At 48.4% G+C, this 8543-nt stretch overlaps 1 protein-coding gene across 2 annotated transcripts in view; it reads left to right on the plus strand.

Annotated features, from left to right (window-relative positions):
- Nucleotides 1-5064: 5064 nt before the first annotated feature.
- AEN (apoptosis enhancing nuclease) overlaps nucleotides 5065-8543 on the plus strand; it is a 15386-nt gene continuing 11907 nt past the window's right edge. For both annotated transcript variants that reach the window (XR_003001511.1, XM_024732932.1), the window contains exon 1: nucleotides 5065-5181. The gene's annotated coding sequence lies outside the window, so the exon portion shown is untranslated. The remainder of the gene's footprint in view (nucleotides 5182-8543) is intronic.

Raw genomic sequence — 8543 nt, forward strand, 5'->3', positions numbered from 1 at the left:
TACATCAGAATCTTGGGGTGTCACCCAAGTGTCAATATTTTTTAAAGCTCCTCAAGCAATTTTAATGTTCAGCCAAGATTGAGCAATAATTACAGATTAATTTTATATGTGAAGAAATTGTAGTGTAGAATGGAAAAAGTTAACGGTGGAGAATAAAATTCCCCTGGATCAAATCTTGCCAGTTTTCCACAAAAAGTCAGTCATATGAGACTTGACATGGTTCTAAAAATCCTGGAAAATCTCAGGAGTTGGAAGAAGGTATAAAATACTGTAATTGTCTTGATGACAGGCTGTGTCCAGGTAGGTTCAAAGTCACTGTTGGATCAAGAGTACTAGTAGAGCGGGAATGTGTTTGAATAAAATAAGTTATTTACATTGGCTCCCCGGTTGTGTCCGCTTCATACCCTCTAACACATCGGATTTTAAACTTGAGCATGCATGAGGAAGCTGTTAATCTGCTTGTTAAAACACAGATCGCTGGGCCACACCCACCCCTGAATTTCTGAGTCAGTGGATCCAACAAATTTCCAAGTGATGCCTAGGCTGCTGGTTTAGGACCACACTTAGAGAATCGCTGCTACAAAAAATGGCCAGATCGACACCCGCCTTCAGGTCTGCACCTGCTCCAGCAACATGGGAATCCCCATAGCATCCCAAATAGTCCTCAAAGCATGCATGCAAGGAAGGCAGAATGGTGCTTCGAGTGTGGCATAATGATTTGTAAGCACAAAACACAGGTCAAGTCCGATGTCTCAAGGGCTTCTGGATTGACAGGGTTGGGGGGGATAGGGTGGGGTCCCTGGGGGCAGGGCTTGGATCATGGGCTTTCCCCCACCAAGCTCCAACTTAAAAGGGTCTGTTATAGAGGAGCTCCAGTCTTTGTGGAAGGAGGAGATAGTTTCATTTCAGGAATGGGAAGGTGAAGTCCCTAAAGGTTGGGATTGGAGGTACTGCCATTCACAGTCAAGATGCCAGTATTGGGCCATCCATATTGCATACCTGCGGACCTTCAACTTTTTTGCTTGATAATATTTTCTATCGTAAGTTGTGGTAGTTACAAATGATGTATCGTAAATATTGACATCTTTTTTAAAAATTTGTCTGTAAATGAATGTAGTGGACACATATCTATCAGAGCAATTTGATACTAACATTAACCATTTTAAAAATACATGAAAAAACTCTTACCATCAATGTTAAATTTTATGAGTCCTATGCTCCTGGAAAGCAGCAATGGTGAAGAAATATCTCCCATTCTTTTGTGTTCCAGAAACTAGTTACTGCAAAGAAACATCCTGCCCCATATGACTGTGAAAAGACTCCAGGATTTCCCCATTGTTTACCTATGACGAGTCCTGGCACAGACACTCCAAATTACCATTCTTTGCCTCATTGATGATTAGCTGAACTGCTGGACCCATGGATCAATTGGAATAAAACACTCATTAACCAAACTTTGGTTAAGCTTCTTTTCTTCCCCTAGGTCCCTGAACTATGGCCCACCCTCAGCCAGAGCCCGTTTATAATCCCTCCTTAATGACCCCTCCAGGGAATAGGCTGGCCTTAGGGTAAAACAATCTCCATATCTCATATCAATTTACTAACCTAATAGGATCTGGGATCTGGTCACTGCCATCTCCATATCCTGTTCTTTCTAGCCCCCTTTACTCCTCCCTATAAAGGAAAACCATTTTTGCCTACCCTTGAGAACTACTAGAGCATTTTCTCTATTGCAATAAATATCCCCTCCCAAACACCCACCCCCCTAATCCTTTCAAATAAAGTCTCTCCTTCCTAAATCTAGATTTGTTTTTTATTACATGCAACATTCTTTTTTCTTCTTCAACTTACACTTCCATTCAACTTCCACTATGGAGATTTATCCTAGCATAGTCTATTTTCATGCTTGGCAATATTTTCTGGAGAACCTGATCATACTTTAATGTCACAAAATTATGTATATCAATTTGAACTTGTTAACTCTAGAAAAATGTCCTGTGACCCATGAGGTTCCACGTGTTATTTTTTTTCCTGGATTGAGACATTGTTGCTATTATTTCTATTACAAGTGAGCAAATGAGAAATATACAGCATTTCATTATATGAGCAATAATCTTTACACATAAAAAGTGAGTTTTAATTAGAAATGCCATTGGAAACACGTCTCTAGGAGATAGATGGAGCCAGTTATTTTTCATTAAGTTTATAAATCTGGGGATGAATATCACTTTTTGCAAGAATGGGAAAGAGTTGGGCCTTCTGTTTTGTTTTTATGGATGTAAACACTGATAAAAACATTGTTCACATAAAAAGCAGATAGAAGTGGAAGGAGTTTTCTCTGACAATGTCAGCTCTTTTCACTTCTGTTAATTATGTAGCCTCAAAAAAAATTTTTTTAATGACCCATTAGCTGGCAACATGATTAAATCCTCCTCGGATCATAGTGAAAGCAAAGAATCAGAAACCCACCAGACTTGTAGAAGGGTTTCTTGCCCGGTCCTCAATAATAACCCATATTTAGAGCAATCTTATTGAAACTGATAGATGTCATTTCAGGCGAGTTCTGAAAAGCCTGGTCCTTTATGTCTCAGCGCAGAAAGAATTCAGCGAGAGGCAAAGTGATAGATAAGAAGTGATTTATTAGAATGGGATGTTTGTGAGGCTTACAAGTGGACAGGCAAGAGGGTGCTACGCCTGAGAACTTAGTGGGAACTTAGATTTATAATCAAAGGAAAAGGGGGGAGGGGGAAAAGACCACTTGCTTCTTCATTCTTTTTTTTTTTTTTTTGCGGTATGCGGGCCTCTCACTGTTGTGGCCTCTCCAGTTGTGGAGCACAGGCTCCAGACGCACAGGCTCAGCGGCCATGGCTCACGGGCCCAGCCGCTCCGCTGCGGCATGTGGGATCTTCCCGGACCAGGGCATGAACCCGTGTCCCCTGCATTGGCAGGCAGACTCTCAACCACTGTGCCACCAGGGAAGCACCTCTTCTTCATTCTTGAGTAGACATCATGCTTCCATCATCAACTCCTCGTCCAGGTTGGGCAGGGGAGTTTTTTGTCCCTACGTGGTTAAGCCAGGACTTTAAAAATTATTTCAGGTCTCTGTACAATGAGCACCTTTCCATACTGAGCTCACTGGGCAGGATGTGGGTCTCATGCCACCATTGTTTTATTGTTTGGGGGCATGTCTCGTGCTTCTGTCTCATGGTTTTGTGGCTAGGCAAGCCTGCTTGGTTTTGTGGTTAAGTAAACCTGCTTTCTTGAGTGATCATTAATCTTACTGTGGTCTCCCAAAGCCTCCTAAAGTTCCCTATCTACAATCCCCTAATGGGGTTTCTAAGCTGACTATTTAATTATCCTACTCAATCCCTATCATTATTTTTCTTCTTCCCCAAGACTACTTTTATTTCCCAGGGTACCACAGAGCAAGATTTAGAATGTGTGTGTGTGACTTTCCTTTGTAAAGTGGGAGACAGCTGGTTATAAAAAGGGAGAGGGAAGCTGGACTCCAAGGACTCCAGGTCCATTCCCAGGTGTAGTCCCATGGGAGTTGAGGATCTGGTTACTGACTCTCTTAAAATCCTCCTTGCCCCGAGAGTTGCCTCTGACAGAGTCTCCATGTCTGAAAACAGCTACTCTGCATCCCCTTTCCTTCTGCTCTCTGTCGTCTCAATGTTGCCTCCGAAGGAGCTCTGGAATCTGTCCCAAGCTCTTTATCCTCTCTACCACTCTGGCCACCAGGATCTTATCCCACCTGAATGTCCACAACCACCCCAACACCCATGCCTCTTTCTCCAGGCCTGGTCCATTCCTTTCCTACTGCAGCCAGAATGAGCTTCCCCAAACGCAAATCTGCTGGTGAACCAGCTCTGGCTTAAATTCCTTCCAGCTCCCCCAAGCCTTCAGGAATCTGAGTAGAAAGCCTTATCCCTCTAGTGGCCTTCTCCTTTGTCCTGCTTCCCTCAAATCTGTAGCCTGGTCAGAAATAGACAATTTTTGGAACATGTACCCCTGGACTTCTGAGTACATTTGCGATGCCACTGCTGCTTGCACAATGGAGCTAGAAGGAATCTGACTGCGTTGGTCTTTGTTTGGACCCTCACTGTTTTCCCTTAATTTCTTGAAATGTCAATTTCCTTAATCGTAAAACAGAAATAATAGTACACATCTCAAAGGGTTCGTCAGATTAAAGGGGTGTATTGCCTGGCACTCTGTTAATGCTCACATAATAAATGCAAACTCATTGTTATTGTTTTTTATTATTCACGTTGCACTGTTATCTGTTAACCTCTGCTACTGCGCCAAACCATGAACAACTAGAGTCCCCAGCGATTGTTCTTATTCTGTGTATCCCAATGCCAAGCCCATAGTAGGAACTTATTACTTATGAGTAAAGTATCGCAAAAGGATAACTGAAAAAGTAGCGCCGAAGGAGCAAACCTGACTTTTAAAAATCTTTTTTTTAGTGGCCATCGTGTATATTATTTCACCGAAACCCCTCGACACCCGAGGAGGTAGGAGTTATTCCTATTCTGCAAATGTGGGTGTGTACTCTGTAAGTCAGCCTGCCTTTAGTGGCACGGAGCTCATAGGAGCCCACATCCCGACCCAGGGAGCAGTATGGATTGGACAAAATTGGGAGCAGAAATGGGCGATAGGAGGCCACGACCCCCTCCAACCGCTCGAAAATTTCCCGCGGTCTGGGCCAGCCTTGGGCACAAACCACACCCCTCTAGGAGTCCCCGCCCCTTACGCTCCCAAGCGCCAACCCGCAGCGAGCCAGGCTCCCGGCATGTACTCTGTAAGTCAGCCTGCCTTTAGTGGCACGGAGCTCATAGGAGCCCACATCCCGACCCAGGGAGCGGTATGGATTGGACAAAATTGGGAGCAGAAGTGGGCGATAGGAGGCCACGATCCCCCTCCAACCGCTCGAAAATTTCCCGCGGTCTGGGCCAGCCTTGGGCACAAACCACACCCCTCTAGGAGTCCCCGCCCCTTACGCTCCCAAGCGCCAACCCGCAGCGAGCCAGGCTCCCGGCCAATCAGAAGAGGTCTTAGGCGGGCGCTGCGGTTCAGCAAGCCAACAGGCTGGCGGCCGGAGCAGGGCTTGCCCGGGCGTGTTGGAGCTGCAGGTTCTCCGGACGCCACGTGCTGGCGTGAGAAGACTCGCTGGGCTTTCAGGTGATTTCGGGGACCATGCTGGGGATCGCGGGGTCGGGTAGGCTGGCGCGACGTGTCCCCGGCCGCAGGGCCCCGCGCGGTGTGTCCGCCCCCGGCTTGTGGCGGGGGACGCCCGGCCGGGCCGGCCCGGCTCCCGGGCTCCCCAAAGTGCAGGCCTGGCCCCGGGCGCCGCCTGGCCCCCATCCCGCCCTGCTCGGGGTTCTCGGGCCTGAGTGGGCGGCGCTGGGCGATGGGACTCGGCCTGGTGGGCGTCTGCCCGGCCGCCGCGACCAGTGAGTGACCAATGCCTCAGTCCTTCCCTGGGTGAGGCCGGGCTCCCACACGTCACTCCTCGGAACGCCGGCGCCGGGGGAGATCGTGCAGGGCTCTCCTCTGACTGTTCTCGTCTTGTGAACTTTTTAGTAGCACAGGGGATCTTATCGAGCCAGCTTTTCTCAAATTAGGGAGATTATTAGTATCATGGCAAGGGGGTGAGGCCACGCACTCTTTGAAATACAGATTCCAGGCCCCGTTTCCCCAAATGGCAGTTACGAAGGTGTGGAGAGTAGGCCTGGAAATCAGCCTTTTAAACAGACGTTTAAACAGACTAGGTTGGGGAAGCCCCTAACCTAGTTCAGTGCTGGATTTCATAAACCCTCGTTTTAAGTTAGGAGACAGTGCCTTGGTCCAGTTGATATAGCTCTTTAGGGCCAGAGCAGGGTCTAGAACTGCCCACCTTCCTGATCAGCCAGCAGGTTGGTGGCCCTGAGGCCACTGGGAATTCTGACTTCGAGGTTCCTTTGGGCCTTTGCCCAAAGGCCTGGTGACTGCTGATTCAAAGTGCTGGTTCTGGGCTGGAGAGAGATTTGTTTGCCTCACTGAAATACTTTTATTTGAGCAAAACTTCTCCTGAGCTTCCCTGAGCTCCATGTGGGAGCCCAGGATGAGGAAGGTGTCCCCTTGATGATTAATTGTTGGTTCTGACGTGTCAGCTAGGTCAGGGCATGTAGAGAACTGCTTTCATCTCTTGCAGCACAGGGCCAGGGCCACAGAGACCTTTTTTCTCAGGGATCCTAATTTCTGGCTTCTTTGAAACCTTGCCAACAGTGTTAGGGAGGCCACCGACCCTTGTCCTGGCCTCAGCTCCTGACCTGTAGGGTCCTTAGCCATCTCAGAGAAGGGAAATGGCCCTCCTCCCCTACAAAAGTCAGTTATTAGTGGGTCTCTGTCTAAGGCCTCCCCATTACTGGGCTGAGACAAATTGAGGTTCTGTATTTGTCAGCCTTAATATGTGACTTGTCAATATGAGGAAGTTGATTACAGTTAAGAGCACTTTTAAAAAGGAGAAGACTTCTTGGGGAAGGGTTAAGCAAGCAGAGGGAGGATAAGTCAGGATGGGTCACCGTGCCTCCCCCTGGCCCAGGCATCACCAAATGGCAGTTCATCTCCCCTCCCATTTCTCTTAGCCTCTGCTATTGTTCAGATTCGTATGTTCTCCAGGCCTATTCCTATATGGCAGTTGTGATCCCCCTCACGCTAAAACTCTAGGGAGCTTGGTTCCCATCCACCTCTGGATTAAGCCCAAACTTTTACCACTCTCCAGGAACAGTTCTTTCTCACTGTCCACACTGCACCGGTCTCCTCTCCCCTTACCTCCTTGCTTTCCAATTGCTGCACCAAACTCCTTGCTTTCCCACAATGGATGTGCTTTGCCTCCTGGACTTTGTGTCTGTGGTTTTTTCCTGTCTGGATGCCCTTCCCTTCCTGGGCTCCCTGGTAGACCTTTCTGAAACCCTTCAAAGTGTCCCCTCCACTGCTAGGGCTTTTCTAACCTAGCGCTTCTGCTTTTTAAATACCTGGCCTGGTGACTCAGGCATGGGTCCTTTGTCCATTGCTCCCATCCTGAGCACACTCTTGTAAGTTCCTGACTATCTCTCTTCTGACCAAACCAGAGTTCCCTGAGGATGTGGTCACTTCCAGCTCTGTAGTCCCCACAGTCTGGCACATAGCAGGCCTGGTGTCAGCTTCTGGAGAGGATCTGCTCCATGCCAGGTTCCAGGCTGGCTGTAGGGGAAGGGACAGAGACAAACAAAACTCTCTACCTGCCTTCATAGTGCTCTGAGGTAGGCTGTATGTAACTGTTGACTTTGAAGAGTGCAGTAAATTCTCTGATTGTGCTGCCAGAGCAGAGAGGGGTGAACTTCTTTGCTCCCCAGTTAGACTGTAATTGTCCGGGGTCAGGGCTACTGTGCCATATTTCAGTGACCTCCCTAGGTGCCTTTGGGGCTCCCTCGCTTGACCCGCCGAGACCAGTATAGGGACACCACCTTGGGGTAGGAAAAGCCACCAGAGTGTGGTGGGCTTCCCAGAGTGCAGGCAGAAGGTGGAGTGGTAAAAAGCGGACAGGGGCAGTTCCTCCAGCCAGGCCTACCTTGTGCCTTACGCCCAAATGGCATCAGGCTGAAGGTGGGCCCCTCTTCCTCGGCCCTGGGGTACTTTTTTCAGGCCTTTGCCCCTAACATGTCTACTGATTCCTCTCCTTTCTACCTGGAGGGCTACTGTTCCACGTTCACGCAGACTTAACCTCTTCAGCCTGTCCTGCTTCCCTGGCACTTCTCACGCAGCCCTTCACACGCCTTCTGCTCCGTTTCTGTCTCTGCAGTGAGACTCAACTCCTGGAGTCCAGGATCTTTCTTTGTAACTCTCTGCCCAGCTCTTGCCACAGTTGGGAACCCAGAGGCCTCAGTGTGACATTGACCTGTGCAACCCGGAGGATTGTTCCAGAAGGGCTTCCTGGAGGATGTAGAAAGGGTAGGAGGGATGTGAGTGGGAAGGGAGGCAGGAGGAAGGCCTGTGGGTTGGGAGTCCAGGCTGAGGCAGCTCTGGCCTGGGAAGAACTGGTTACCAACCATGAGCAGGGGTCTTCACCTCTGGGGGAAAGGGAGCATATAATACATGCCAGGAGGGAATTCCCCTGTGGTCCAGTGGTTAGGACTCGGCGCTTCCACTGCCTTGGCCTGGGTTCAATCCCTGGTCGGGGAACGAAGATCCCGCAAGCCGGGTGGCCATAAATGAATGAATGGATGGATGGATGGCCCGGATTCAATCCCTGGTTGGGGAACTAAGGTCCTGTAAGCCACGTGACCAAAAATGAGTGAATGAATGAATGAATGAATAAATAAAATAAAATGAAAAAGCAAATTATTAAAAAGGCAAAAGGGACTTCCCTGGCAGTCCAGTGGTTAAGATTCCGTGCTTCCAATGCAGGGTGTACGGGTTCGATCCCTGGTTGGGGAACTGAGATCCCACATGCCGCTCAGCCAAAATAAATAAATAAATAAAAGGCAAACAATAAAAAGATAAAGTCCATATATATATATATA

Source organism: Neophocaena asiaeorientalis, unplaced genomic scaffold (genome assembly GCF_003031525.2).
Source record: "Neophocaena asiaeorientalis asiaeorientalis breed wild unplaced genomic scaffold, Neophocaena_asiaeorientalis_V1.1 scaffold442, whole genome shotgun sequence".
In the NCBI taxonomy this organism is placed as follows: Eukaryota; Metazoa; Chordata; class Mammalia; order Artiodactyla; family Phocoenidae; genus Neophocaena; species Neophocaena asiaeorientalis.